General features: G+C 41.2%; 1 pseudogene; it reads left to right on the forward strand.

Annotated features, from left to right (window-relative positions):
- The window catches only part of LOC132884592 (SH3 and cysteine-rich domain-containing protein 3-like), a 137,069-nt pseudogene extending 116,165 nt beyond the window's left edge, over positions 1-20,904 (forward strand).
- The last annotated feature ends 5,443 nt before the right edge of the window (positions 20,905-26,347 follow it).

The raw sequence follows: 26,347 nt of genomic DNA on the forward strand, positions 1-26,347 counted from the left end.
AGGAAGTCTGTCAACTTTTGTGGAAGAAATGTGGAAGAACATCATTCTTGCACTGAGGAGCTAAAGAAGAGAGATCCTACGTGCATTTAAGACAAGGACAGAGAAGGAGATTTCTCCTCTGCCCTGTCCCTTCTTAAATTTAATATAAGGTGTGTGTGTGCGTGTGTGTGTGTGTGTGTATGTGTTTTTACTCTGCTGGATGTAGTGTTGTGTGTTTTGTTTAGCTCTTTATTCCCAGTCCAACTTAATCATAGAAGCTCTCTCGCCCCATGTAACAGTCATAAGAGTAAACAACAGGCATCATTACCGTTGTCATCGATTCTAATTATTATTAGAATAGAAATGATTTCTCATACCAATAGTTATATAACTACAGGGAGAAGTGAAAGAGAAACTGAAGTGAAATTATGTTTCAAATAAATATTCACGGCATCCCGTTTTCACTTCAAAATGTCATTCTGAATGATGGCTAAATATTAACTAGGAATGACTAGAAATTAGAAAGTAAATTAAAAAATGAATATGTTATTCATGTTGAATGGATAATTCCAACAGATATAAATACTGATCCAAATAGGAGGCACACTTTCTTTTATACAGCTTGCCAGAAAACCTGGCAAGCTGTTTGAGAGTAGAGGTGTCCATTAGGACTGGAATACCTCCGACGACAACAACATAACACGTGAGCAGGAGGTTTTTGTTTTTTGTTTTTTTTACTTTTGAGCAAGCTGTCAGATATCAGGCTGAAGTAAAGACTACACTCTTTAACATGAATGTGCAGTAGTCCTTAGTAACTGCCTGTTCTGGGTAACAGTCCAGGTCATTTGGGAAAGTAAACCAACTACATTTGTTAGTAAATTTCACTGGCAGGTCAATTATGAACTCGAATGATGAGGTGAGGATAATTCACACACCATGCTGACAGTGCTGGAATTTCTATCTGTTTCGCCCAGGGGTTTCTAGTTTTTCATAGATTAATTAAATAAATACACGTATTAACTGGTTTTGGCATTGCCTATTCAGGTTCTAAAAGAAATACAGATATGAATCTTTGGAGCACAAAGAGTTACAGATATAGATAGTGGCACTTTGTGTTACACACCTACTACATATGGGAAAACCATAGGAAGGTACACTGCAGCCACGCTATAACTGATATACACTGATTTGTTCTTTTACTATAAACTTTCACATATAACGAAGTTCATGTCCCCCACTTTTAGTGACAATAAGTCAGGGTCTTCAAAAAAAAATCACTGACCCATGTGTTCCTCTTCCCACCAGAGACAAAATAATAAGTAATCAAGTCAGCAGTCAAGTTAACAACACGTGTTGTTGATGATGATGTTCGTCCTTCGGGGTCGAAGATGACCATGACTTCAGTTTGGTAGGTGGCGGTTGTGGGTCCAAAGGTGACTGATGAGGCCAATCCGGGCTTTGAAGTTACACCCACATGTCGATGTTCCACGTACCAAGGTTGAGTACCTTTACAATCTTTGTGTTGCATTTTGACTGCTGAGTGGGATACCTGCTAGTTGCGGTGTACTGGCCAGGGTGAGGTGAAGCAGTCTATGTTTGGGGCACATTTTCTTTCCCTTTCCTCTACGGAGGTGAGAAAAGCAAATCCTAAACAGAGCTGCTTAGACACCTAGGGGGCTGCCAAACTCCGCTGTTGCTTTGTTCCAGCAGAGAGTGACCCTATGCCCTGGGCTGCTTGTGTGCAGATTTGTGACGACAGCTTTCAGTGTTTCCGCACCTGCTGCTTCGCCACTTGCTCAATGCCACGGGACTTGAATTTGGAGTCATGACTTGCGCGTGACTTGGATTTGAGTGAGGGAGAATTGTGCAGCCATCAGCCTCACTCTCTTGTCCTGACCTAACTGGGTCCAGAGGCAAGACAGAATCAAGACAGTTGGATGACAGTGGACAGTGGATGACCAACAGTGTTCTATGTGTTGCACTGTGCTCTGATCACACTCCATAAACGCTTTGCTGTATCTGCTTTCCTGCCCATTGAACCACCAGGTGGTGGTATCCTCCACACAGTCTGCCGAGTCCAGTCTTCGGTTGTAACCCTGACCAGGGGGAGCGAGGGCTTGAGCTAGTGCTTGCTCAAGGCACCACCCCAGGCTAGTGGAGGGAAGGAGGCACCTTATTACTCCATTGCATGGCAGTCAAGGATGACACATCCCCACTGCCCTAACAATATGTGTTAATGCCGTATAACGAAGGCTTAACTAGCCTAGCTTAGGTGTCAGTCACTAACAGTTAACAAGAACAGTGATCATCGACTTCAAAAAATCCCTTAAAAGTACTTCATTTTCCGAGCTAAAAGCAGTTTTACTCAAGTCTTTAGTCCATGAACATTGTTGTCATAGCTACATGTAAACGTGAGATACTCTCCGTCAAAGACAAACTTCATATCCTGGACTGTCTAAAGCATGGCGAGAAAGCAGCGAATTTGTCGCAAGAATACAGTACCCCAAAAAATTCAAATTCAAATTTTCAAGGAAAGGAACTCTGAGACTTTGTGCATAACTGCAAACAACATGATGGGCTGAAGAGAAAGACAATGCGGCAAGCAAAGGATGGTGAGAGTGACTTATTTCCTTTACTTTGTAAATATGTAAGTGAATTAAGTTTAAATATAAATTAAACACGATTGGGTCTTGTTTTACATTAGAGTGAGTGTTTGGTGTGACAAGTGAGTCCATTTCAGTATTACAAACTTTTTGGTATAAAGAACTATTTGGACGTATTTGGAGTTTGTTATAGTGGGATTGCAGTGTATAAGTAAAGTTTAGCCAATGCAAAAAAGGTGTAGTTTTTTTTACATGAACCAATAGGCCTTGAATTATAGAAAGTGATATTAGAACTGTTCATGTTTAATATGTGATTAAAAATCTTATTGCCTAAAACCTCTGAGCCACATAGATTCTGAGTATCCCATGTAGACCAAGCAGCCATTTTCAGAAACTATCACTGTGTCAATTCACATACAGTGCTGTGAAATAGTATTTGCCCCTTCCTGATTTGTTCTATTTTTGTATATTTGTCACACTTAAATGTTTCATGTCATCCATCTAATTTTAATATTAGACAAAGATAGCCCAAGTAAACACAAAATGCAGTTTTTGAATGATGATTTCATTTATTGATGGAAAAAAAGTTGCCCAACCCTACCTGGCCCTATGTGAAAAAGTAATTACCCCTTCAACCAATCAAGATTTGATTGATAATTGGGTTAAATTTCACTAGCCACACCCAGGTATGATTACTGCCAGACCTGTTCAATCTAAATATCACATAAGGCAAGGCAAGGCAAGTTTATTTATATAGCACATTTCATACACAATGGCAGTTCAATGTGCTTTACAGAAGTAAAATCAAAACAGTAAACAATAGAGAAATAAAATTACATAAAATAATTTTATCTTTATTCTAAAATAATTAATTAAAAGAATTAAAAGAATTAAAAGAAAATAATAAGAATTAAACAACAGTAGAAATAAAATATTAAAATGCCAAAAAGAAAAAGGAGAAAAAGAAAGAGAAAGGGAAAAAAACTAGCAGAATAAAATAGAATAAAGTTAAAGTAAATTTAAAACATGCAGAGAAAGTAAAGATTATAAAAAATGTAAAAATATTAATTATTTAACAGAAAGCATATGAAAACAACTTGGTCTTTAACCTAGATTTGAAGCTGCCAACAGCAGGAGCATTTTTAATGTCCTCTGGCAGTTGGTTCCATAGCTGTACTGCATAGTAGCTAAAAGCTGCTTCACCACACTTTGTTTTAACAACTGGTTTTAATAGTAAATTTTACTGTTGCGATCTGGTAGATCTGATTGGGTTAGGTCGCTGCAACATATCAGAGAGGTAATTGGGCCCTGTACCATTTAGAGATTTGTACACCAGCAGCAATGCTTTAAAGTCAATTCTGTAGCTTACTGGAAGCCAGTGAAGGGACCTTAGAATTGGAGTAATGTGCTCTGTTCTTTTTGTTCATGTGAGAACCCTAGCCGCTGCATTTTGAACCAGCTGAAGTCGTTTGATGGTCTTTTTTGGCAGGCCTGTGAAAAGGCCATTGCAGTAATCAACCCTACTAGAGATGAAGGCATGTATTAGTTTTTCCAGATCATGTTTTGACATAAGTCCTCTTAGTTTGGAAATGTTTTTTAGGTGATAAAATGCCGTTTTAGTGATTGCTTTCATGTGACTGTCAAAGTTTAGCTCGCTGTCAATGAAAACACCAAGATTTTTAACCATTTCTTTAGTTTTAATCCCTTTTGTGTCAAGAATAGTGGTAATCCTGAGTCTTTCATCTTTTTTTCCAAATAGAATTACTTCTGTTTTATCTGTGTTCAGCTGAAGAAAATTTTGTGACATCCAGCTATTGATTTGATCGATACACTGGTAGAGACATTCAAGGGGGGCATAATCATTTGGTGATAGAGCAAAATAAATTTGGGTATCATCTGCATAGCAGTGATACAAAATTGAATTTTTATTGATAATTTGCCCAAGTGGGAGCATATAAAGGTTGAAAAGTAATGGTCCAAGAATCGACCCCTGGGGGACACCACAGGTCAAGGGCATTGATGTTGAGGAACAATTTCCCAGGGTAACAAAGAAGCTTCTATCTTTTAAGTATGATTTTAACCAATTGATAAATTTACCAGTCAATCCAACCCAGTGTTCAAGTCGATATAGCAGTATGTTGTGATCAACAGTATCAAAAGCTGCACTGAGGTCCAGTAATACCAGGACCGATGTTTTGCCTGCATCAGTATTAAGACGTATGTCATTTATAACTTTAATCAGCGCTGTTTCAGTGCTATGATTGGCACGAAATCCTGACTGAAAATTATCAAAACGGCTGTTTGATATCAAGAAGGCAGTTAATTGATTGAAGACAATTTTTTCCAGGATTTTCCCGATGAATGGTAGATTTGATATTGGCCTGTAATTATTTAACACTGAAGGATCCAGATTATTTTTTTTAAGAAGGGGCTTTACAACAGCTTTTTTTAGGGACACAGGAACAACACCAGTCTCCAAGGATGTATTTATAATTTGAAGCACATCTGTAATTATAAGATGAAGAACAGACTTAAAAAAGTTGGTGGGCAGAATGTCCAGTTCAGATGTTGAGGAACTGAGATTTTGTACAGTTTTTTCAAGAGTCTCATAATCAATTAAACAAAATTCTGACATTGTGTTAAAGTTATCTATCTGTGTCATTGGTGATTGCAGTTTTTCAATTTTTTGCAACTGAGATATATTATGAGAAATATTCTGCCGTATTTTATCAATTTTACCTTTGAAGAAGGATGCAAACTCATTGCATTTATTAACTGAGAGAAGTTCAGGTGCTAATTGTGGTGGGGGATTAGTTAGCTTCTCTACTGTTGAAAATAGCACACGGGCATTGTTCATATTCCTGCTGATGATATTGGAGAAGAAAGACTGTCTTGCTTTACGAATTTCATAATTATAATTACAAAGCATCTCTTTATGGATTTGATAATGGATGTGAAGTTTAGATTTGCGCCATTTTCTTTCAGTCTTTCTACATTCTCTCTTTAGCAGTTTAACAGCCGGGTACTGCTTCCATGGTGCTTTCTGCTTATCATTGACTCTTTTTATTTTGAATGGAGCAATATCATCCATAATTTGGGTCATATTTAAATTAAAAAATTCCAGTAAATCATCTACAGAGTCTGACATTTTGGTTGAGTTCTGAGAGAGAGCTTGCTTAAAAAGAGCACATGTGTTGTCATTTATGACTCTCCTGCCTATAGTCGTTGAGCTATTCTGAATGTGAGGAGACATAGAAACTTCAAAGAAAACACAGAAATGATCAGATAAGGCCAGGTCAACAACAGTATAAGAAACAGTAAGACCCTTTGTGATGACGAGGTCAAGAGTATGACCACGAGAGTGGGTCGGCCCCTGTACATGTTGTACTAGGTTAAAGTTATCAATAATTGCAAATAGTTCTTTGGCATAAATGTTATCAGTATTATCTACATGCAAGTTAAAATCCCCAGATATAATAAGACAATCAAACTCTAAGCAAATGACTGATAACAATTCACCAAACTCTTCAAGAAAGACTTTGGCTGAATGTCTCGGAGGCCTGTAAATAGTTAATAATAATATGTTAGGAGAGCATGTAACAAGTGCACATAAGTGTTCAAAGGACATAAAATCACCAAGTGAGGATTGTTTACATTGAAAAGAGACTTTGAATATATTTGCGATCCCTCCACCTTTCCCTTGTCGGGTAACATTCAAAAAATTAAAATTTGGGGGAGCTGCTTCGATAAGGGTGGTAGCACTATTTGCTTGATCCAGCCAGGTTTCGGTTAGAAGCAAAAAATCAAGGTTGTGTTTACAAATAAGATCATTAATTAAAAATGACTTGTTTAAAAGTGATCTAATATTCAGAAGGGCTAGTTTTACAGTAATATTTGGTTGTGCACTCTGATGCTGTTTTAAAACAGGAAGGAGATTAGATTGGTTCACCCCCAGGGTTAAATGTGCTCTATGTTTTCTGTTTCTTATCAACACAGGAATAGTGTCAACATCGGATCCCTGCTTTTTTCTACATCCATTTGCAGGGACCCAGAGTACATCAAACAAGACTTTCTAAATGTTCCATTTGGTTTGAGGGTGAAAGGACTGGAGATGACATGTATCTTTTGGATGGTGAAAAAGATTTGTAGCCAGCTGAAAGTCCTGGATGAACACAATTTTGATGAACTGGGTACACTGCTTGTCACGACAAATTTGGACTGGAAAAAGAGAGTGTAGCCATAGGAAGCAATTTTTTCATGCTATTTGGGAAATCCATCCGAGGAGAAGTGGAGTCGTCTGTCCTTGAATGTTGGGAGGCCTGCAAGTCAGATGTTTGTGTGTCCTTGATGACGACTTGCAAAGATGATTGTTTAGGCTTTGTAACTATGTCAGTCTGCGACACCTTATCAACTGTTTTCCTCAGTGCTGGCTGAGAAAAGATTGCAAGTTTGTATTGGTCTGCTAAGACTTTGGCTCCAATCCAGCTGAGTTCAGTGCTATTTGGCTTGTAGAATTCTTTGCGATTCCAAAAAAGATTAAAATTGTCTATGAAATTCATACCAAATGAAGAACAGGTTTTTCCAAGCCAGGTGTTAAGACTGAAGAGTCGAGAAAAAGCAAAACTTCCTCTCGCTGGGAGTGGGCCACTGATAAAAGATTGAATTCCAGTCTTATAGAGCTCAGAAAAAAGTTTTCTGAAATCATCTTGGACAAACAGCTGTTCTCTGAAAACATCGTTTGCTCCCACATGTACAACGATACGCTTAATCGTTTTATGCTTGGACATGAGTTTCAAAATGCTGTCTTTGGTGTCAGAGATGGATGCATTTGGAAGACAACAAATAATCATCTCATAACCTTTTAATTGTCTTACAGTGGAATCACCAAGAACAAGGGTTGTGGGATCAGGTGGTGTTACGAGCTGCTTTTTGCCTCTTCTCACAGCTCTTCGATCTTGGTGCGATCTCTTTTTACTATGTGTTTGTCCACTTGACAAATCCTCCTCCACATCCCTGAGGCATTCAAATTTGTTCTGAAGCTTTATGGGCTGTGGATTTCTGTTTTTGGGCTTAGCACCCATCATTTGCCAGTTTTCAGTACTCACATTTTGTACAGCTTGAGTGATGAATTCTTCCACTTGGTCTGCAATGTCCTCAGTCTGTCGGAGCGCAATCTCTGCATTCTCAGCCACTGTTTCTGTACTCCTTTCCTGAGATATCGCTTTTAATTCGTCCGTCTTTGGCAGAGCATTAATCTTTGATTCCAGAATAGAAATCCTCTGTTCTAATTCCATGCATTTTCTGCAGGATTTTTTGCTTCCTGGCATTTAAAAAAAAAAAAAAGTGGAAATTAAAATTAAAAGCTTATAAAGATGAAGAAAAGAGAAAAAAAAAAGTGGAAATTCAATGAGAAAGTAAAGTATAGAAATAAAGATTAAGAAAGCAGGAGCAAAGCAAAGAAGCGTCCTACTCGCTTGAGTAGGAGGAGCAAACATAAATAAAACCAGGCTCGCAATGTAAAGTAGGCTAATAGATCTTAAAATGATGTGCGATGTAAAGAGTTACAAGGACAGATGTGCAACAAAATAATTGAAATCTATCAGTCTGGAAAAGGTTACAAACCTATTGCCATGGCTCTGGGACTCCAGCAAACCACAGTGAGAGCCATTATCTACAAATGGCAAAAACTTGGAACAGTGACGAACCTTTCCAGGAATAGCTGGCCTTCCAAAATTCAATGAAGAGCACTTCGACCACTGATCCAGGATGTCACAAAAGAACCCCGATGAACATCTAAAGACCTTCAGGCCTCACTTGCCTCAGTTAAGGTCAGTGCTCATGATTCTACAATAAGGAAGGCACTGGGCAAAAATGGTATCCATGGGAGAGTTGTAAGGCACAAACCACTGGTGACGAAGAAGAACACAAAGGCTCATCTCACATTTGCCAAAAAGCATCTTGATGACCCCCAAGACTTTTGGGATAATATTCTGTGGACTAACGAGTCAAAAATAGAACTTTTTGGAAGACATGGGTTCCAGTACATCTGGCGCAAGGCTAGCACAGCTTTCCAAAATAAGAACATCATACCAACAGTCAAACATGGTGGTGGTACTGTGATGGTCTGGGGCTGCTTTTCTGCTTCAGGACCTGGATGACTTGCCATAATTGATGGAACCATGAATTCTGCTCTCTACCAGAAAATCCTGAAGGAGAATGTCCGCCCATCAGTTTGTGACCTAAAGCTCAAGCACAGCTAGGGTATGCAGCAGGACAATGATCCAACGCAAACAAGCAAGTCCACCTCTGAATGGCTCAAAAGGAATAAAATTAAGGTTTTGGAGTGGCCTAGTCAAAGTCCTGACTTGAATCCAGTTGAGATGCCTTAAACGAGCAGTTCATGCTCGAAAACCCTCCAATGTGGCTGAATTGAAACAATTCTGCAAAGAAGAGTGGGCAAAAATTCCTCCACAGTGATGCAAAAGACTCATTGCAAGTTATCACAAACGTTTAATTGCAGTTGTTGCTGCCAAGGGTGGCCCAACCAGTTATTAGGTTTAAGGAGCAATTACTTTTTCACATGGGTGATACAGGTTTTGATTAACCTTTTACTTTTAATAAATGGAGTGATCATTTAAAAGCTGCATTTTGTGTTTACTTACATCGTCTTTATCTTATATAATTATTTGGATGACCTAAAACATTTAAATGTGACAAATAAGCAAAAATGGAAGAAATCAGCAGGAGGGAGATACTTTTTCACAGCACTGTACTTCCGTTAGTACACATCCATGTAATACACTGTGCACACTAGTACTTACTTGCATAGTGTGTGAATTTCGAACAAGATAGTGTTTGAACATGATAAGTTGTACCAATCACAACATTTGACCGTGACTGTCACATAACCCACAAAAAAAAAAATATGCTGGCTTTTTTTTCTTTTTTTTTGTTCACTTCTTGAAAATAAATCTCATCTCATCTCATTATCTCTAGCCGCTTTATCCTGTTCTACAGGGTCGCAGGCAAGCTGGAGCCTATCCCAGCTGACTACGGGCGAAAGGCGGGGTACACCCTGGACATGTCGCCAGGTCATCACAGGGCTGACACATAGACACAGACAACCATTCACATTCACACCTACGGTCAATTTAGAGTCACCAGTTAACCTAACCTGCATGTCTTTGGACTGTGGGGGAAACCGGAGCACCCGGAGGAAACCCACGCAGACACGGGGAGAACATGCAAACTCCGCACAGAAAGGCCCTCGCCGGCCACGGGGCTCGAACCCGGACCTTCTTGCTGTGAGGCGACAGCGCTAACCACTACACCACCGTGCCGCCCTTGAAAATAAATATTTTTAATTTTCCTTGCTTGTATTCATAGATATTTCACACAGTATGGAAACTACATCACTATCAGCGTTGACAACATGCCCTCGTCCATCTGGCTGAAAAAGTTGGACGAGGACATGGCTACATAAAGGTGGTCTTTCCCCTTTATGTAGATGACAACCACTGAGGGTGAGAAGTGTGCAGCATTGCACACTCAACATTTGGCTGCTTTGAGTATACCATCTGGGCACTGAGCACTGCATGTTTGCATACTTGTCAGTGTGAACACACTTAGGCACCCAAAATATCAAGTGTAAGTACGAAAGTGCAAGAAGTGAGACACACTTACATAGCAGTTCAATAGAGATTTAAGTTCAGTGACTGACTTGGCTATTCAAGACCATCTCTTAAAATATGACACTGTTGTTGAAAAGTTTTGGTTGAGATTAAAGTTAGGAGTTGGGGATTAGGGTAAGGGGGTGAAGATAGCACCTGTATCTTCTCTTGTGACTTTATTACTTCAGTCAGATCTGGATAGATAGATAGATAGATAGATAGATAGATAGATAGATAGATAGATAGATAGATGTTAGTATTCTTGGAGGAAAAAGGCAGCACATAGCACTATGTCTCAGCTATGTGTCCTACTACAGGTGGAAGTCATGTCCATGGAGATTTAAGACATTTGATTGGATTTGAGGATTTACAATGTTTCTGTACACTTCAGAATTCATCCTATGTCTGCCACCTGAGTCACATTTTCAAAAAAAAAAGTGTATTATGTGAGAAAAGTGAGTCAGTCCCACTGGCAGACACACATGTCCACACATTTGTTCCACCCTGTTTTTATTCTGGTATACATTATTATGTTGTCCTTTCATCCATCCATAAAACCGTGAGAGACTCTGTAGGCTTTTTTTTTTTTAATGAAAACTGTAACTTGGCCATTCTATTCTATTCTATTTTCCTTTCTGATAATACAAATGTATGTGCCAGATGTGTACAATATAGCACTAATGGCAGATTAGGTCTATAAAGATGTACAGTCATGAGTCTGGTCGATGACTAATAATGAAGTTGTTTCATTATCCACCTAACACACACCACAGCACTTGTAACTCTATACGAGTTTCATTAGCAACACAAAGACCCGAGGATGCAGCAACAGCTGAAACTGTGTGATTATAAATAAGCATGTATTTGTATTTCTTGGTAGGCGTTTTACACAGTTCTTCACTTCTTTCGAAAGGAACCTAGACAATTTGTGTCCAAAGAGAGAACAGTTCAAATATCCACCAGCTATTAAAGGAAAGACAGAAGAAAAGGAGTGTGTGTGTGTGTGTGTGTTTTTAATTGGGATGGTATGTCACTGCATCTCTCTCTCCTTCTGTCTCTCTAACACACACACACACACACACACACACATATACACACACTTGCACACTCCAATGCTCAATTAGTCTCAGCCAATCAGTGGCCCAATGTAGTGTCTCGGTGACTGGCTCGCCCTCTTGTGTGTGTGTGTGTGTGTGTGTGTGATTAATCAGGAGCCATCTTCCAATTAGTGCGCCAGTAATTAGGACTGACAAACACAAGGTGATGACAGCACTGCTATGATACAGGGCTCTTCAAAAATAAGCCACAAAAAAAAAAAGAAAGAAGGATGGAAGTGGACAGTGAGAATGTGTGTGTGTGTGTAGTGGTCAGTGTGTTTAGAAGAGAGTAATCCTGTAGGGATTGTGACAGTTTAAAGCACCTGGCCATCGAGTCACCCATTCTGGTGTTATCCTTGTGCATCTCAGATTGCTCTGTCCAACACACCCATGTGCGCGCACATGCATGCGCACACACACACACACACCTTCCTACATTACTCTAGTTGCTCCCTGAATCTTGGATAGATCACATTTGATAACTAGTGCATCTCACAAATCTATTCTCAGTCTCCGAGTCTCTCTCATGTTCTCTCTCTTTCTCTCTGTGTGTGTGTGTGTTGTCTCAGGCAGCCCTGCTCACTGACTCGAGGAGAGTGTCATTTCTCAGGTTGTTCCCGGCGGCTTGGCGTTGGGCTGTGGAGAGCAGAATGGAATGTTTGAAACAGACTGTTCAATTAGGCGCGTGCTGCTGTGAAATTGCCTCCAAACGATAAGCCTTTATTATTTCTGCTGCCATGCCCAGAGCTGTGCATCACACCCACCCTCACACACACACACACACGCCTTCATACATGGGTTCTCTCTCTGAAAATGCCATCACCAGGTTTATAAGCTTGAAACGGTGCTCATTAGTCACTTTACTTTACGACTGATTTCTGAACATAGCTGGATTATGCATTAATTTTTATTCATATTAACATTATTGCCATGCCCAAATAACACCAAATATTCTGTTCATCCATGTCACTTTCTTTCCCTGTGTGCTGGATGTGCCATAATCAGCGGACAGCGTGGGAGTCATTTGCTTCAATCACATGTCATTTGCTAAAGGTTAAAGAAAAGAACTAATTCCAAGCAAAAGAAAAAGAGAGAGAATGAAAAAAGTGAGAGGCTACACATGTGCAATTATCTGCAGTCTGCGTGTGGCTCACACAATGGAAAGGAACACTGCAATTAGTCAAGAAATGGTGCTCAGCTAAAGAGGGTGTGGAGGTCTCTCTCTCTCTCTCTCTCACACACACACACACACTCTCTCTCCATGTGATTTGGGTGCCTCCCACTCAAGTGAAGAGGGCAGAGGGAGATGTGGGTAAGCCTTCTGACATGCACACTGTGTTAACAGTTCTATAGTTTTCCTCTGGAATTCGCATAATTTTGAGTTTTGTCAGTGGAGACTGGATAATTTCCCTTCGTTAGATTTTAAATTAAATTAAAACCATGTTAATATATATTAACATGGTTTAATATATTAATATATTAATATGATATATTAATAATAATATATTAATATTAATAATTAATATATTAATATATTAATTAATATATTAATATATTAAAATATACACTCAAATCACATACTTACTCAAATCCCATACCAAATTGTGAGAACACACCCACTGAAAATTATCTTTAGTCAGGAAAAAAAGGTTCGTTATAAACATTTGGAAATAAAAAGCCATTGTATTAAATTATAAAAGTATCTTATGTGGCTGAGGAAGGGTGAATAATAATAATAATAATAATAATAATTATTATTATTATTATTATTATTATTATTATTATTATTATTATACTGGGCTTGCTTTGGGGGATTTTGATTGACCACTCTTACATTTAAGGCTTTATTTATTTTTCTTCAGTGTTATTCTCTTGGCAATATGCTAAACGTGCTTTATGTTGACCACAAAAAAAAAGGCATGAAAAAGGGAGGCAGGAGTAAAGTGTGTGTGTGTGTGTGTGTGTGTGATTGCTATCCTGATTTTGCTTATATCAGCACAGATTGCCCTTTGCTTCACTTCTGCAGTAGCATCATCTGACAGTGAATAATTCCTTTCCTTAAGGCCCAAGCTGAGACAATGAAAATCTGTGTGTGTGTGTGTGTGTGTGTGTGTGTGTGTGTGTGTGTGTGTGTGTGTGAGAGAGAGAGAGAGAGAGAGAGAGAGAAAAAGTTAAGACATAATTAATATCTGGAACATGATCTGAATGTTTTTATTGATATTTTCCGGGCATTGAGTCAAAAGATATTTTATCAGAATGCACACATTCACATTTCACAGTTGTTCCTTACGTATGTTTCACAGATTGTGATATTTAACAAAACACTCAATCAATTGATAGATAGATAGATAGATAGATAGATAGATAGATAGATAGATAGATAGATAGGTGGGCGGCACGGTGGTGTAGTGGTTAGCGCGGTCGCCTCACAGCAAGAAGGCTCTGAGTTCGAACCCAGCGGCCGGCGAGGGCCTTTCTGTTTGGAGTTTGCATGTTCTCCCTGTGTCTGTGTAGGTTTCCTCTGGGTGCTCCGGTTTCCCCCACAGTCCAAAGACATGCAGTTAAGTTAATATGGGGCGGCCTTGGGCTGAGGTGCCCTTGAGCGAGGTACCTAACCCCTGACTGCTCCCCGGGCGCTCTGGTGTGGCTGCCCACTGCTCTCAGTGTGTGCGTGTGTTCACTGCTTCAGATGGGTTAAATGCAGAGGATGAATTTCACTGTGCTTGAAGTGTGCATGTGATGAATAAAGGTTGTTTCTTCTTCTAGATAGATAGATCAGTTTATGCTAAAAAACTTGCTGGATGGAAACTTAGACAGACAGAGAGAGAGAGCGAGCATGACTGACAGACAGAGAACAGCGGGATGGGGTAAAGAACAGTGATTGATGAATGTGGTTTGAAATTCTTGGCTCCTTGCTGTCCTTTTTAACTGCCTGTACCTTCTTCCAGTCCTTCATTGCTTCCCTTTCCTTTTTCTTGCTGATGTAGCTGGAATTGTGTGTGTGTGTGTGTGTGTGTGTGTGTGTGTGTGTGTGTGTGTGTGTGTGTGTGTGTAACATTCAATATTCTGATTTTTATCTCCTCTTTGAGAGGACCTGTGCTGGTTAAAATCAATCACAACAAATCTGGCTTTTATTCTTCTGCAGATTTACTTACCTTTTCTCACATGACTATAAACATTTGATACCACTGTGAGTTTGCAGTGCTCAGATCACAAACAGTTCATGTCTAATTGTATTTGTTATAATAAATAATTGTATATCACTGTATTATATGCCATAATAATAGACATGCATTCATATTTACATTTCTGAAATAAGAGTGAACTGAGGTAGTTTTTTATGTAAATGTCAACAATACAGAACCTCTGATTCTGGGCTGGATGGGTCTTCTGTGTCATACTGCTGAGAAACTGCTAGAGTTCTGCTAGTGGGCAATATATATTTTTTCTGTGTTCAGTGTTAAATTATTAGTCCACCGTATGCTTTGTGAGGTGCTTGTAAAATCCCTTGTATCTTTTATACATGCACATTTCAGTAATGGTGAGGCAATCAGTCATGTAGGATTCAGAAGATGCCGCCTCCTTAGTGAAAGTCAGAGGTAACTCCATGTGCCCTGAAAAGGTGCTGTGGTATAAAATTTTATTTCTGTTGTATGTTTTATCACAGCTAAGGGGCACACGTCTTTGCTTTAGGGAATAATAATGATGCCTGCAGAGTTAAACAGGGCAGTACCAGATAAATACAGTCCTGGGATTCAAGCAAGAAAGCCAAAGGCATTAAATGTTGTTGTATGGTGTCCTGCGATAGACTGGTATCCGATCCTAGGTAGAATTTTCCCACCGTGCACTCAGGGATAGAGGCTGGAGCCATTGCAGGCCTGACAAGGATGAAACAGTTACTGAATATGTATGTTATTAGTGTAACCAGTTTATTAGGGATACATGTCTAATTGCCATTGCTACATTCTTTGGCCTTCAGATTAGTATGAATTTGCATTGGCATAAATTATATATGGCAGCACGGTGGTGTAGTGGTTAGCGCTGTCGCCTCACAGCAAGAAGGTCTGGGTTCGAGCCCTGTGGCTGGCGAGGGCTTTTCTGTGTGGAGTTTGCATGTTCTCCCCGTGTCCGTGTGGGTCTCCTCCGGGTGCTCCGGTTTCCCCCACAGTCCAAAGACATGCAGGTTAGGTTAACTGGTGACTCTAAATTGACCGTAGGTGTGAATGTGAGTGTGAATGGTTGTCTGTGTCTATGTGTCAGCCCTGTGATGACCTAGCGACTTGTCCAGGGTGTACCCAGCTTTTCACCTGTAGTCAGCTGGGATAGGCTCCAGCTTGCCTGCGACCCTGTAGAACAGGATAAAGCGGCTAGAGATAATGAGATGAGATAAATTATACACAATTGTTTGGAAAAGCTGTACAGTGTGCACATGGCTGTGTTATGTACAACCCTGATTCCAAAAAAGTTGGGACAAAGTATAAATTGTAAATAAAAATGGAATGCAATAATTTGCAAATCTCAAAAACTGATATTGTATTCACAGTAGAACATAGACAATATATCAAATGTTGAAAGTGAGACATTTTGAAATTTCATGCCAAATATTGGCTCATTTGAAATTTCATGACAGCAACACATCTCAAAAAAGTTGGGACAGGGGCAATAAGAGGCTGGAAAAGTTAAAGGTACAAAAAAGGAACAGCTGGAGGACCAAATTGCAACTCATTAGGTCAATTGGCAATAGGTCATTAACATGACTGGGTATAAAAAGAGCATCTTGGAGTGGCAGCGGCTCTCAGAAGTAAAGATGGGAAGAGGATCACCAATCCCCCTAATTCTGCGCCGACAAATAGTGGAGCAATATCAGAAAGGAGTTCGACAGTGTAAAATTGCAAAGAGTTTGAACATATCATCATCTACAGTGCATAATATCAAAAGATTCAGAGAACCTGGAAGAACCTCTGTGCGTAAGGGTCAAGGCCGGAAAACCATACTGGATGCCTGTGATCTTCGGGCCCTTAGACAGCACTGCATCACATACAGGCATGCTTCTGTATTGGAAATCACAAAATGGGCTCAGGAATATTTCCAGAGAACATTATCTGTGAACACTATTCACCGTGCTGTCCGCCGTTGCCAGCTAAAACTCTATAGTTCAAAGAAGAAGCCGTATCTAAACATGATCCAGAAGCGCAGACGTCTTCTCTGGGCCAAGGCTCATTTAAAATGGACTGTGGCAAAGTGGAAAACTGTTCTGTGGTCAGACGAATCAAAATTTGGAGTTCTTTATGGAAATCAGGGACGCCGTGTCATTCGGACTAAAGAGGAGAAGGACGACCCAAGTTATCAGCGCTCAGTTCAGAAGCCTGCATCTCTGATAGTATGGGGTTGCATTAGTGTGTGTGGCATGGGCAGCTTACACATCTGGAAAGACACCATCAATGCTGGAAGGGATATCCAGGTTCTACAGCAACATATGCTCCCATCCAGATGACGTCTCTTTCAGGGAAGACCTTGCATTTTCCAACATGACAATGCCAAACCACATACTGCATCAATTACAGCATCATGGCTGCGTAGAAGAAGGGTCCGGGTACTGAACTGGCCAGCCTGCAGTCCAGATCTTTCACCCATAGAAAACATTTGGCGCATCATAAAACGGAAGATACGACAAAAAAGACCTAAGACAGTTGAGCAACTAGAATCCTACATTAGACAAGAATGGGTTAACATTCCTATCCCTAAACTTGAGCAACTTGTCTCCTCAGTCCCCAGACGTTTACCGACTGTTGTAAAGAGAAAAGGGGATGTCTCACAGTGGTAAACATGGCCTTGTCCCAACTTTTTTGAGATGTGTTGTTGTCATGAAATTTAAAATCACCTAATTTTTCTCTTTAAATGATACATTTTCTCAGTTTAAACATTCGATATGTCATCTATGTTCTATTCTGAATAAAATGTGGAATTTTGAAACTTCCACATCATTGCATTCCATTTTTATTTACAATTTGCACTTTGTCCCAACTTTTTTGGAATCGGGGTTGTAGTTGCTGCAAACAGCTGAGCAATATTCCTGTGAACAGCTATTTCCATCTCATCCAAACAAATGCCCAATAAGGCAACGAGAAATGAAAAATCATTGTGAGTTTCTTGAAGCATTCAGTAATAATAATGGGCTTTGTCATAAGGTGCATTATCATGCTGTAAGCGTCCAACTGAGTGTGAATGAACTGCACCCATGAATTGATGAACTTGGTCCTTAAAGATCAAGGATTGCTCAGACATTCCTCACTGGATATTTGGGCCCCTGATGTGAGCATGCTACACAATCAAACTGGATTCATTCCTACTGGTGACTTTTTTTTTTTCGACTCCTCAGTCATACAGTTCTGATGATGCTGTGCCACTGGAGGTGTTTTCTTATTCTTCATGGACAATTATTCCATATCTGTGGCTCTCTGATTTCCACATTTCTCTCTCTCTCTCTCTCTCTCTCTCTCTCTTTCATGAATCTTCTGTTCCACAAGTAGTTTTTGTGAAAAGGTCAAAGAAAGAAAGTGGTTCTTGTCAACTAGTACAGGTGAGGTTCTTGGTGGTTATCACAGGCCTTTGGCATACCGTACATGTACAGTAAAGATGTATCAAGAATAATGTTTAATTACTGGTGATTTCACTACAGTGCTACGTACAGAAGACCTTTTCAGTTTATTTTATTAGGTGATCCATGTTTATCTTTGGTCTTGATGCATAAGTATGGGCGCTGTGTGAGACGGCTGCCTCTCCAGTAGCTCTGTAGTTTTTAGCTCTTTAAACCTCTTTTTTCCACCTTTTTTTACTTTTCTGCTCTTCTTACAAAGACATAGTGTGTTTTACTATATAACATGGATATATTTAACTTTAACACGCAACCAAGAGCCAGTTTTCTCTCTTATTCGAGAGAGGAGCTGCTGGCCCTGAAAACAATGGGATGAGCCGGGATACGACACCCCATCCCGGCCGAGCTGAGGAGGAAACCCAGGGGCTGCAAGGCTGGAGCTAAGCTAAAGGCTAGGCTAGCAGACAACCAGCAGCGCTACAAACCATCCATTCCTTCTGTTATCATGGGGAATGTGAACTCGCTGCCGAATAAAGTCGATGAGCTTTCCGCTCTGAACAACCAGCGGATTTACCGGGAGAGCAGCTTATTTATCTTTACGGAGACATCGCTAACACACCTTGTACCAGATGTTAACGTGTACACCCCCCTGGTTCAAAGGCAGCCTGCAACAACTAGCTCCATAAGGAGGTGGTCCCCTGAAATAGAAGATGCCCTCAGGGACTGTTATGATATCACGGACTGGGATGTGCTGCTTAGCCCACACTGTGAGGACATAGAGGGGCTGACACACTGTCTGACGGATTACCTTAACTTCTGTGCAGATGTGGTCTCCCCCGCTAAGACTGTACGGTGTTACCCTAATAACAAGCCATGGGTAACACAGGAAGTCAAAGCTGTCCTCAACAGGAAGAAGGCTGCCTTCAGGAGCAGGGATAGGGAGGCAATGAAAGCAGCACAGCAGGAGGCAAAATGTTACAGGTCCCGGCCGGAAGCCTGAATACAGATAATATGCCTGTATGAACAGGAGAAAAGATGACACAGCTGGCGTTTGCGTTTGTCCAGTTCAGCCTCGCTCAGCAGAATGCTTTATTTACTCACATGCAAAGTGAATCTCATCATGTCCTTCTGTATATTTCCAGTTCTCAAATTTATTTTACACAAAGGTCGTCTCAAATACATAAAAAAAAGACAAATAAAATTAATATGTACTGTATATCCTCTTTTCCAGACACATTTTCATTCACTTACTTATTCACTTACACCTAAGAGTACAATAACCCTCTGTTCAATCAGTATATCAGTATAGCTTATTATCCAGTCCTTTCACTGCCTTATATTTGAATTCGCCTTTCATAAAAGATAGTCAAATCACCAATAGCAAAATGGCTAATATATCAGTTACCAAAAATGTATGAGCTGCTGGCTGGCAAAGATAACATCTCCCAACATTACTTGTCATGAACATAAAAATAATAGCAACACACATTAAATAATTAAACAGCTTATTTGCATAACAATATTGTGGTGTACTGGAGCCAAACTAGACTAAGACTTGCTAATGTCAACAAAGAAAGTTATCGGTTGGCGCCACCCTGAGATACTAAACTTATTCAAAAAAAACCCCACACAAATACACATTTCACTCGTTCAAAACCGAGTCAATTTACACATTAACCATTCACTAACATGTACATGTTTTATGATAAGTTTTAATACTTCACGAACCTGTATGAACAGGAGAAAAGATGACACAGTTGGCGTTTTGTGTTTGTCCAGTTCAGCCTCGCTCAGCAGAATGAACCAAGGAAAACGTAAGTCCGCTCAAGAGGGTCCAACAGCAGAACAACACGCCACACTGCCTCCTACTGGCAACACTGATAATTACAGTATATATATATATATATATATATATATATATATATATATATATATATATATATATATATATAAATCACCTAAATGAACAAACATACCCAAAAATAACACAAATTGTGACCATACATTTTGTGTGTGTCACACGCTCCCCGACAAAAATAAAAATGGCTCCAGACATCCACATAATTCTACATTTCAAACATTTTACATTCCATGAACACTTTCAAAACCCCAAAGGTAAGTATTAGGTCAGTACCAGGTAAGTAGGTATGTGTGGATCAGTACACAAACAGTGGTGTGGGATATTGCATGCTTGGGGCATAAGGTCGGATTTGGTACGGTGGGGAATATGACAACATCTGTGCAGGTGCATGATGGGCCATTGGATATGGTGGCATTTCCCAAACTGGAACTGATACTGGCCTGTAGGTTCCCACTGTGTTACAATTGGCTTGGGGGTGGTACGAGGGTTGACCCAAGGGCTCATATGTCAATATCCATGTGGGCCTTCTATCTCATGTGGACCTCCTGATCCATTCACCATGTGTGTCAACTGCTTCAGAGGCTACAGGGCCACCACCTCCATCCGTACTGGGTGTTGTTTCCTCATGCTCCTACTCATACCCTCCCAGCTGTGCTTGGTCTACAGGTAGGTGTTCCTCACTGATTTGCACTTCTGGTTCCTCCTGTGTGGGTTCTCTTTGTAGTATGATAACACTGGTGTTTTCTCGCCTGTCAGTTCTCACAGGTTGGGTTGCTTGAGGCTGTACTTTGCTATTCCCCCTCGCAGGTAAGATGACCCTGGGTTGTTTGAACCCTTTTGCAGTTGGAATGTCAGCTGAACCTCCCTGAGACTGACAGGTAGGTCCCACAGTATTCTTTCCCATTTCTGTTTGTACTGGGACTCTCAACCAGTACCGTGGCACAAGAGTTTCATCATCTGTGTCGGTTGAATCGCTATCCGGGGGTGGTGCCCTCTGGTTTTGTGTTCTCACATGTCTGTTTCACTCTCTCCTCTCTCTAGGTTGTGTTGTCTGTGTCTGCAGGGGTGGGTCAACTGGAAGGTCATTGACAACATGTAGGAGGTTTCTGTGAAGAGCCCGGATTCTATTTCCACCAGTTTCTGGGGACACCTTATAGATGGGACTATCATTCACTCATTTCCTGACCACATACACGGTTTGTTCCCAGTAGGACCTTAACTTCCCTGGACCACCTCTTTCACCCATGTTCCGGACCAAGACCCTATCACCAGGCTGCAGGATGACCCCTTTCAGGTGACGATCGTAGTACCTCTTGCCCCTTACACTGGACTGGTGACTGTTTTCTGAGGCAACTCGATAGGCTTCTCTCATTCGCTTTGCCCATTTCTCTGCATAACCGCTGGGAGAACCTGCCTCCTCCTCAGTGGACAGACCAAACAACAAGTCAATAGGAAGGCGTGGGTGACGTCCATACAGTAAATAGTATGGTGAAAAGCCAGTGGCTTCATGTTTAGTGCAATTATATTCATGTATGATCTGGGGCAAATGTTCTCTCCAATTTCCCTTCTCCTTCTCTCCTAGGGTTCTCAACATCTGGAGCAGGGTTTGATTTAGACATTCTGCTGGATTACCCTGAGGATGGTAGGGCGTCGTTCTGGAGTGACCTACACCAGTCAGCTGTCATAGTGTTCTAAACAACTCATTCTCGAACTCTCTACCCTGATCATGGTGTAACCGTGACGGATACCCGAAGCGGGGAATAAAGTCATTGAAGATTCTCTCAGCAACTGTTCAGCCAGACTTGTTTTTTGTTGGATACGCTTGGGCAAATCTGGTGAAGTGGTCTATAACAACCAAGATGTATTCGTATCCACTCTTGCTGGTCTCTAAGTGCATGTAGTCGATGGAGACCAGTTCCAGTGGTGAAGTGCTGGTTATACTGCCCATTGGCACTCTGATATGGGCAACTGGCTTCTTATTCTTGATGCAGGGACATCTCCTGGTGACATAGGCCTCAATGTCTCTTTTCATAAAGGGCCAGTAGAACCTGTCTCTCGCTAATGTGAGTACCCTTTCAGTGCCCACGTGGCCCATATCATTATGGAAGTGCTTTAAAATCACAGCCTGATACTTTGTTGGTAGGACAAGTTGTTGTCGCCGCGTGGTCTGTCTGTATAACAGGTTGTTCCTAATGTGGAGTTTGCACCATTCATGCATGAGTTTTCGCAGATGACCATTCGCTCTTTCTCTGTCTTCCTTCAACAAGAGGTCCTTTGTCTCCTTCAGTTTTATTAGTGGCCCGATTGCTGGGTCCTCTCTCTGAGCCCTGACCAGCTCCTCATGGTCGATAGTGGGTAGCGGCCCTATCCCAGGGGATTCTGGGTCTCATGCCAGATTGAGAGTGGCCACATAAGGGATGTCTTGTTTCTCTGCAGCTTGACTGCCCTCCCACGTTGCACAGACAGTTTCTTCGGACAGTTCTTCAGTGCACTCAGCCACATACTTATCAATGTCCAACGGGAGACGTGAAAGGGTGTCGGCATCAATGTTGCTTTTTCCTGGTTGGTATCTGATGTCAAAGCTAAAGTCTGAGAGTTCACCTACCCACCTATGGCCGACAGCGTTCAGCTTGGCTGTACTCATTATATAGGTTAGCGGGTTATTGTCTGTGTAGATTGTGAAGTGGGGCGCGTAGAACAAGTAGTCACGAAACTTCTCACAGACTGCCCACTTTAAAGCAAAGAACTCGAGTTTACCAGAATGGAGCCTGTAGTTTCTCTCAGCGGGAGACAGGGTTCTGGATCCATAGGCGATGACTCCGAGTTTCCCATCCTGGTGCTGGTACAGCACTGCACCCAGTCCTTGCTCAGAAGCATCAGTGTGTACTACAAAGGGCAGATCAAAGTTGGGGTAGGCCAGCACAGGTGGGTTGGTCAGAGTTTTTATGAGCTGTTGGAGGACATCCTGGTGTCCCTCTGTCCACTGAACTGGGGTCCTGGATGAGAGCTGTGGACCCTTGCCCCTCTTCAGTTGTACTGGGAGTTTCTCTGCTGTGCCTTTTTTTAACTGCAGCAACTCATATATGGGTTTGGCAATGCGGGAGAAGTCTTGGATGCATGTCCTGTAATAACTGAGAAATCCCAGTAATTTTCAGACATCTCCCACCGTGTTGGGCGTCTTCTCCCCCAGGGCTAGGATGGCATCTAGATCCTTAGGGTCAATCCTCACTCCTTCTGCAGACACCAGCCTTCCCACATACCTGACCTCATGTTTGAAGAGCTCACATTTTGTTGGTCTTAGCTTCACACCATGACGCTGTAGGGCCCTCAGGACTTGTCTCACTCCCTCAAGGTGATCATCGAAGGATTTGCCATAACAAAGGACATTGTCCAGGTAGGGAATGCAGCATTCATCCTGCAGGCTGTCTAGCATTTCCTCCATGCTCCTCTGGAAAGCAGCTGGAGCATTGGAGAGGCCAAAGGGTATCCTCACTCATTCGTATAGACCCCAGGGTGTGATGAATGCAGTCATGTGGCGAGAACCTTCAGCAATGTAACCCTGGTGGTAGGCCTTTCCCTGGTCCAAGATGGTGAACCAGCTGTGACCTCCAAGGGTATCAATTAGGTCTTGAATGTGAGGTAAGGGGTGTCGGTCTGGCACAGTCTTTTGGTTGAGTAGTCTATAATCAATACACAGCCTAAGTGTTCCATCCTTTTTTCTAACGCAGACCAAAGGAGCAGCAAACGGTGACTTTGAATTGACTATCCACCCTTTGGCGAGTAGACCCTGGACATATTCCTTGACTTCCTTATAGAGTGGCTTTGGAACAGATGCATAGGTTCGCTGGACAGGAATATCATCCTTAAGGTTGATGTTCATTTGGAGACTGGGGATGCATCCTATGTCGTCATTGTCCTGAGCAAACGCTACAGATTCCTCATACAACATCTGCTTCACTTCCTTCTGTTGTTCCTCAGTTAGATGGCTGAGGGCAACTGGAGGGTGCCACAGTGTGGTTGAGTTGCCACCGCTTGACTTAGAGGCAGGAGGAGGGTCAGCGCCATGTGCTGTGGTCTGGTGTTTCTTGTGACTCTCTAGTTGGTCTATTTCTACAACCTTCTCAACAGGCTCGATACTGCCTATTACTGTTCTGCTAGGTAGTATCACCTCACAGTCTGTGTGGTTCCCTACAGGCACCTCAACATAGGGTCGGTCGGCCTGATGAATTTCCATTAGTCCCTCACTGATGTCCAGTTTCTCCAATGGCAGACTGTTGAATTTGGGTTCAAATAACACCAATGAGTCAGAGGGATGTAAATCGGCTGGGACTTGGCATTTGACATGGGCCACTTCACTAGGATGGATGATAGCTCCCCTGGTACCGAACTTCACCATGGCATATTCATCATCAGGTCTCTGGGTCTGCACAAAGCTCACTATAGCCTCAGCCCTGACGCTGTCAATTTCCATGGCCCCAGCGAGGAGATTGATGAGGATAGACACAACTTTGGGCCTACTCTGGTGTTCCTTTACAAGCTCTTGAATTACATTGAACCCCACCAAGGGCCTTTCTAGCTGTATACAACTCACCAGGAATGGCACTCGAATAGACAGGTCTGGATCATCATTGCCTTGCAGGTTGACTACTACCTCCACCCATCCATCATAGGGTATTTCATCTCCTGTGATGGCCAGGATGCCCAAATCCTTGTCGATGAGCTCACTGAGAGGTCGTATTCTTTGGCCGGGCATGTATTTTTCTGTCCAGGTACAATCAAGAAGGCTCACATTGGCTCCAGTGTCCAACAAAACAGTGACAGCATAGCCAGCGAGGCTACATTTGAGCAGGGATCTGTGCCCAATTAGTGGAGCTACCTTGTCTGTGACCTGGTCAATTGTGTGGGTGACTGGGGTGAAATAACTGAACTCACCTCCGCAGTCTTGGACACCAGAATATCACTGTGGGACTTGGGTGCGGTCACAGGTCGTCCCTCCGCCATGACCGAAGCCCGTTTCCTGGCTGCTTGGACTTCCTCAGGCAACCTACAGCACGGTGGCCTTCTTCCCCACAGGCGAAACAGTGGTTACAGGTAGACAGACCTTGCTCTACACACTGGGGACATCTGTAGGGTTTTTGTCTCTTATTTTTTTTTTTTGCATTATATTTTTTATTCAAGAAAGCTGAAGTGATATGCATTTAGTTACAATATCTTGAATTAGATTCGTTTTTTTTTTTTTTTCCCCCAACAACCAAACCCCACTCACAACACTCGTATACTGCTGTGAAAGACAAAAAGAAACACATAAGTATAGAATGTCAAGTTAAATAGAATACACTGACTGTGCAAAAAGTTAAATAAATAACTTGAGAAAATAAATAGATAAATAAATAATAATAACAAAACAAACAAACAAGAAACATATAATTGTCAATAATAATAATACTAAAAACAAAATAATAATATAAATAAAAAATAAATTAGGATAATAATGACAGACAATTGGGTCATTACCTATTCATAAACATGTCATTAGTTAGGCCGGATCAATAGTATATCTCAGGGCTTCATAGGTTTATGGAAGGGTTTTAAGATTTTTAAAGTGCTCAATCAAAGGGTCCCATGTCTTGTGAAATTGTCTTGTTGAACCTCTAGTAAAGTATTTAATTTTCTCTAATTTCAAGAAAAACATTAATTCAGTGAGCCAGACAGACGCTTTAGGTGGTTCAGGGGTTTTCCAATGTAAAACTATATTCCTGCGGGCTATCAAAGATGCAAAAGCAAAAGCATTCATCTTGTCAATGGTTAGTGTGTGCTCGTCAACCAATACTCCAAAGATGGCCATATCTGCAGATGGTTTTACTTTAGTGTGAAATGCATCATTTAGTGTTTTGCAGATAGATGACCAAAATTCAATTAACTTAGGGCAGGTCCAGAACATATGAGTCATATTTGCTGGCGCAGAATTGCAGCGCTCACACCTGTCATTAATATTGTCATAAATTTTTGAAAGTTTAGATTTAGTGTAGTAAATTCTATGAAAGACTTTGAATTGTATCAGGCTAAGCCGGGCACAGGACGATGTTCCATTAATTCTTTCCAGAGCACATTCCCAGAAATATCCAGGAATCTCAAAACCAAGTTCTTCAGTCCATGCAGTTCTTAGCCCATCTAATGATGTTTCCTGAAGAGAGGTTATTATATTGGAAATATTTGCAATATGGCTCCCCAAATGCGTAGGATGACGCAAAATTTTCTCAAGTCCTGAGTCTGCTGGAAAGTCAGGGAATGCTGGACTCTGGCTTTGAATAAAATGGCGGACTTGGAAATATCTGAATAAGTCAGATTTCTGTAAATGGAATCTGGCAGAGAGGTCATGGAAATTGGCAAAGATGCCATCTATATAGAAGCTGTGGCAGGCATTCAAGCCCTTCCTTCTCCATACATTGAAGGTATGGTCTGTTCTGGCGGCAGGGAAAAGATGATTGTTACAGATAGGGCTGTATATAGAAAATTCCTTTAGTTTGAAGTGTTGTCTGAAT

Source organism: Neoarius graeffei, chromosome 4, assembly GCF_027579695.1.
Source record: "Neoarius graeffei isolate fNeoGra1 chromosome 4, fNeoGra1.pri, whole genome shotgun sequence".
NCBI classification, from domain to species: domain Eukaryota; kingdom Metazoa; phylum Chordata; class Actinopteri; order Siluriformes; family Ariidae; genus Neoarius; species Neoarius graeffei.